We start from the raw sequence: 5,000 nt of genomic DNA, 5'->3' as shown, positions 1-5,000 counted from the left end.
CCGATGGTGGTCGAGGCAAGCGCCCGCACCAGTGCCCAGCGTGTGCCGATGGTGGTCGAGGCAAGCGCCCGCACCAGGGCCCAGCGTGTGCCGATGGTGCTGGGGGCAAGCGCCCGCCCCAGGGCCCAGCGTGTGTCGATGGTTATCGGGGCAACCGGCCGCACCAGGGCCCAGGGTCTGCCGATGGTGCTCGAGGCAACCGCCCGCACCAAGGCTCAGCATGTGCCGATTGTGATCGAGGCAACAACCCACACCAGGGCCCAGCTTGTGCCGATGGCGGTCGAGGCAAGTGCCCGTACCGAAGGGCAGCCTATGCCGATGATGGTCGATGCATGTGCCATCACCATGCGTCATCATGTGCCATTGATGGTCGAGGCCTTGGCCGAAGTTCGATTTTGAGCCACGGTGCCCATGCTTGGCTCCAGCATGTGCTGGTGCCGCATTTTTTTCACTCGGGACAGCATCGCCGGAGCATCGCCGGAGTACCGCCGGAGAACCTGACCGGCGGCATTGGGGTTCCGGCGATTGGGAGGGGGGCCGGGGGGGTGTGCGCACATGATGTGCGATGGGTGCTGGTACTTGGCCTTGTGTTGGCCCCCTATCCCTCATCAAACCTCTGAGAATTCACACCCCCTTAAAGAGCATTTGAGATTTTACAGGTTTGCTACCAGTAGCCGTTAAAGTGTCTGAAATGGGGACACTTTTTTCAAACGGTCACAAAATCTTCTCTACTTCGAGTTTTTAGCTGAATTTTTTTGTGCATGCCAACAAAAATATAAGGATCATGCCTACAAAATTTGGGGCCAAAAATCCTTATAAAAAAATTTTAAAAAATCCCGAACCGCAAAAAGTTTCAAAAATCATGAAAAATAGAAAACGAGTCATCTTCCAACGAAACTTCACGTGAAGGCTTAGGGGACCATTGTATGAATTTACAAGCCATAAAAATGGCATTGGCACGGCAGAAATTTGAAGATGTGCCTAAACCCACCAGGGCCCAGCGTGTGCCGATGGTGCTCGAGGCAACCGCCCGCACCAGGGCCCAGCGTGTGCCGATGGTGCTCGAGGCAAGCGCCCGCACCAGGGCCCAGCGTGTGCCGACGGTGGTCGAGGCAACCGCCCGCACCAGGGCCGATAGTGTGCCGATGGTGCTCGAGGCAACCTGTCGCACCAGGGCCCAGCGTGTGCCGATGGTGATCGAGGCAACCTGCCGCACCAGGGCCCAGCGTGTGCCGATGCTGGTCGAGGCAAGCGCCCGCACCAGCGCCCAGCGTGTGCCGATGGTGCTCGAGGCAACCGACCGCACCAGGGCCCAGCGTGTGCCGATGGTGCTCGAGGCAACCTGCCGCACCAGGGCCCAGCGTGTGCCGATGGCGCTCGAGGCAAGCTCCCGCACCAGGGCCCAGCGTGTGCCGATGGTGCTCGAGGCAACCTGCCGCACCAGGGCCCAGCGTGTGCCGATGGTGCTCGAGGCAACCTGCCGCACCAGGGCCCAGCGTGTGCGGATGGTGCTCGAGGCAAGCGCCCGCACCAGGGCCCAGCGTGTGCCGATGGTGGTCGAGGCAACCGCCCGCACCAGGGCCCAGCGTGTGCCGATGGTGGTCGAGGCAACCTGCCGCACCAGGGCCCAGCGTGTGCCGATGGTGCTCGAGGCAACCTGCCGCACCAGGGCCCAGCGTGTGCCGATGGTGCTCGAGGCAACCGACCGCACCAGGGCCCAGCGTGTGCCGATGGTGGTCGAGGCAACCGCCCGCACCAGGGCCCAGCGTGTGCCGATGGTGGTCGAGGCTGCCGATGATGGTCGAGGCAACCTGCCGCACCAGGGCCCAGCGTGTGCCGATGGTGCTCGAGGCAACCGACCGCACCAGGGCCCAGCGTGTGCCGATGGTGCTCGAGGCAAGCGCCCGCACCAGGGCCCAGCGTGTGCCGATGGTGGTCGAGGCAACCTGCCGCACCAGGGCCCAGCGTGTGCCGATGGTGGTCGAGGCAAGCGCCCGCACCAGGGCCCAGCGTGTGCCGATGGTGGTCGAGGCAAGCGCCCGCACCAGGGCCCAGCGTGTGCCGATGGTGGTCGAGGCAACCTGCCGCACCAGGGCCCAGCGTGTGCCGATGGTGCTCGAGGCAACCGACCGCACCAGGGCCCAGCGTGTGCCGATGGTGCTCGAGGCAACCTGCCGCACCAGGGCCCAGCGTGTGCCGATGGCGCTCGAGGCAAGCTCCCGCACCAGGGCCCAGCGTGTGCCGATGGTGCTCGAGGCAACCTGCCGCACCAGGGCCCAGCGTGTGCCGATGGTGCTCGAGGCAAGCGCCCGCACCAGGGCCCAGCGTGTGCCGACGGTGGTCGAGGCAACCGCCCGCACCAGGGCCGATAGTGTGCCGATGGTGCTCGAGGCAACCTGTCGCACCAGGGCCCAGCGTGTGCCGATGGTGATCGAGGCAACCTGCCGCACCAGGGCCCAGCGTGTGCCGATGCTGGTCGAGGCAAGCGCCCGCACCAGCGCCCAGCGTGTGCCGATGGTGCTCGAGGCAACCGACCGCACCAGGGCCCAGCGTGTGCCGATGGGGCTTGAGGCAACCTGCCGCACCAGGGCCCAGCGTGTGCCGATGGCGCTCGAGGCAAGCTCCCGCACCAGGGCCCAGCGTGTGCCGATGGTGCTCGAGGCAACCTGCCGCACCAGGGCCCAGCGTGTGCCGATGGTGCTCGAGGCAACCTGCCGCACCAGGGCCCAGCGTGTGCGGATGGTGCTCGAGGCAAGCGCCCGCACCAGGGCCCAGCGTGTGCCGATGGTGGTCGAGGCAACCGCCCGCACCAGGGCCCAGCGTGTGCCGATGGTGGTCGAGGCAACCTGCCGCACCAGGGCCCAGCGTGTGCCGATGGTGCTCGAGGCAACCTGCCGCACCAGGGCCCAGCGTGTGCCGATGGTGCTCGAGGCAACCGACCGCACCAGGGCCCAGCGTGTGCCGATGGTGGTCGAGGCAACCGCCCGCACCAGGGCCCAGCGTGTGCCGATGGTGGTCGAGGCTGCCGATGATGGTCGAGGCAACCTGCCGCACCAGGGCCCAGCGTGTGCCGATGGTGCTCGAGGCAACCGACCGCACCAGGGCCCAGCGTGTGCCGATGGTGCTCGAGGCAAGCGCCCGCACCAGGGCCCAGCGTGTGCCGATGGTGGTCGAGGCAACCTGCCGCACCAGGGCCCAGCGTGTGCCGATGGTGGTCGAGGCAAGCGCCCGCACCAGGGCCCAGCGTGTGCCGATGGTGGTCGAGGCAAGCGCCCGCACCAGGGCCCAGCGTGTGCCGATGGTGGTCGAGGCAACCTGCCGCACCAGGGCCCAGCGTGTGCCGATGGTGCTCGAGGCAACCGACCGCACCAGGGCGGAGCGTGTGCCGATGGTGGTCGAGGCAAGCGCCCGCACCAGGGCCCAGCGTGTGCCGATGGTGGTCGAGGCAACCTGCCGCACCAGGGCCCAGCGTGTGCCGATGGTGCTCGAGGCAACCGACCGCACCAGGGCGGAGCGTGTGCCGATGGTGGTCGAGGCAAGCGCCCGCACCAGGGCCCAGCGTGTGCCGATGGTGGTCGAGGCTGCCGATGGTGGTCGAGGCAACCTGCCGCACCAGGGCCGAGCGTGTGCCGATGGTGCTCGAGGCAACCGGCCGCACCAGGGCCCAGCGTGTGCCGATGGTGGTCGAGGCAAGCTGCCGCACCAGGGCCCAGCGTGTGCCGATGGTGTTCGAGGCAACCGACCGCACCAGGGCCCAGCGTGTGCCGATGGTGCTCGAGGCAACCTGCCGCACCAGGGCCCAGCGTGTGCCGATGGTGGTCGAGGCAACCTGCCGCACCAGGGCCCAGCGTGTGCCGATGGTGGTCGAGGCAAGCGCCCGCACCAGGGCCCAGCGTGTGCCGATGGTGGTCGAGGCAACCGACCGCACCAGGGCCCAGCGTGTGCCGATGGTGCTCGAGGCAACCGGCCGCACCAGGGCCCAGCGTGTGTCGATGGTGGTCGAGGCAAGCGCCCGCACCAGGGCCCAGCGTGTGCCGATGGTGGTCGAGGCAATCGCCCGCACCAGGGCCCAGCGTGTGCCGATGGTGCTCGAGGCAACCGACCGCACCAGGGCCGAGCGTGTGCCGATGGTGGTCGAGGCAAGCGCCCGCACCAGGGCCCAGCGTGTGCCGATGGTGGTCGAGGCAACCTGTCGCACCAGGGCCCAGCGTGTGCCGATGGTGGTCGAGGCAAGCGCCCGCACCAGGGCCCAACGTGTGCCGATGGTGCTGGGGGCAACCGCCCGCACCAGGGCCCAGCGTGTGCCGATGGTGATCGAGGCAGGCGCCCGCACCAGGGCCCAGCGTGTGCCGATGGTGGTCGAGGCAAGCGCCCGCACCAGTGCCCAGCGTGTGCCGATGGTGGTCGAGGCAAGCGCCCGCACCAGGGCCCAGCTTTTGCCGATGGTGATCGAGGCAACCGGCCGCTCCAGGGCCCAGCGTGTGCCGATGGTTATCGGGGCAACCGGCCGCACCAGGGCCCAGGGTCTGCCGATGGTGCTCGAGGCAACCGCCCGCACCAAGGCTCAGCATGTGCCGCTGGTGATCGAGGCAACAACCCACACCAGGGCCCAGCTTGTGCCGATGGCGGTCGAGGCAGGTGCCCGTACCGAAGGGCAGCCTATGCCGATGATGGTCGATGCATGTGCCATCACCATGCGTCATCATGTGCCATTGATGGTCGAGGCCTTGGCCGGAGTTCGATTTTGAGCCACGGTGCCCATGCTTGGCTCCAGCATGTGCTGGTGCCGCATTTTTTTCACTCGGGACAGCATCGCCGGAGCATCGCCGGAGTACCGCCGGAGTACCGCCGGAGAACCTGACCGGCGGCATTGGGGTTCCGGCGATTGGGAGGGGGGCCGGGGGGGTGTGCGCACATGACGTGCGATGGGTGCTGGTACTTGGCCCTTGTGTTGGCCCCCTATCCCTCATCAAACCTCTGAGAACTCACACCCCCTTAAA

Source organism: Durio zibethinus, unplaced genomic scaffold (assembly GCF_047325235.1).
Source record: "Durio zibethinus cultivar Kanyao isolate XHJ-2024 unplaced genomic scaffold, ASM4732523v1 HiC_scaffold_2, whole genome shotgun sequence".
NCBI lineage: Eukaryota > Viridiplantae > Streptophyta > Magnoliopsida > Malvales > Malvaceae > Durio > Durio zibethinus.
This window is presented reverse-complemented; position numbering follows the sequence as displayed.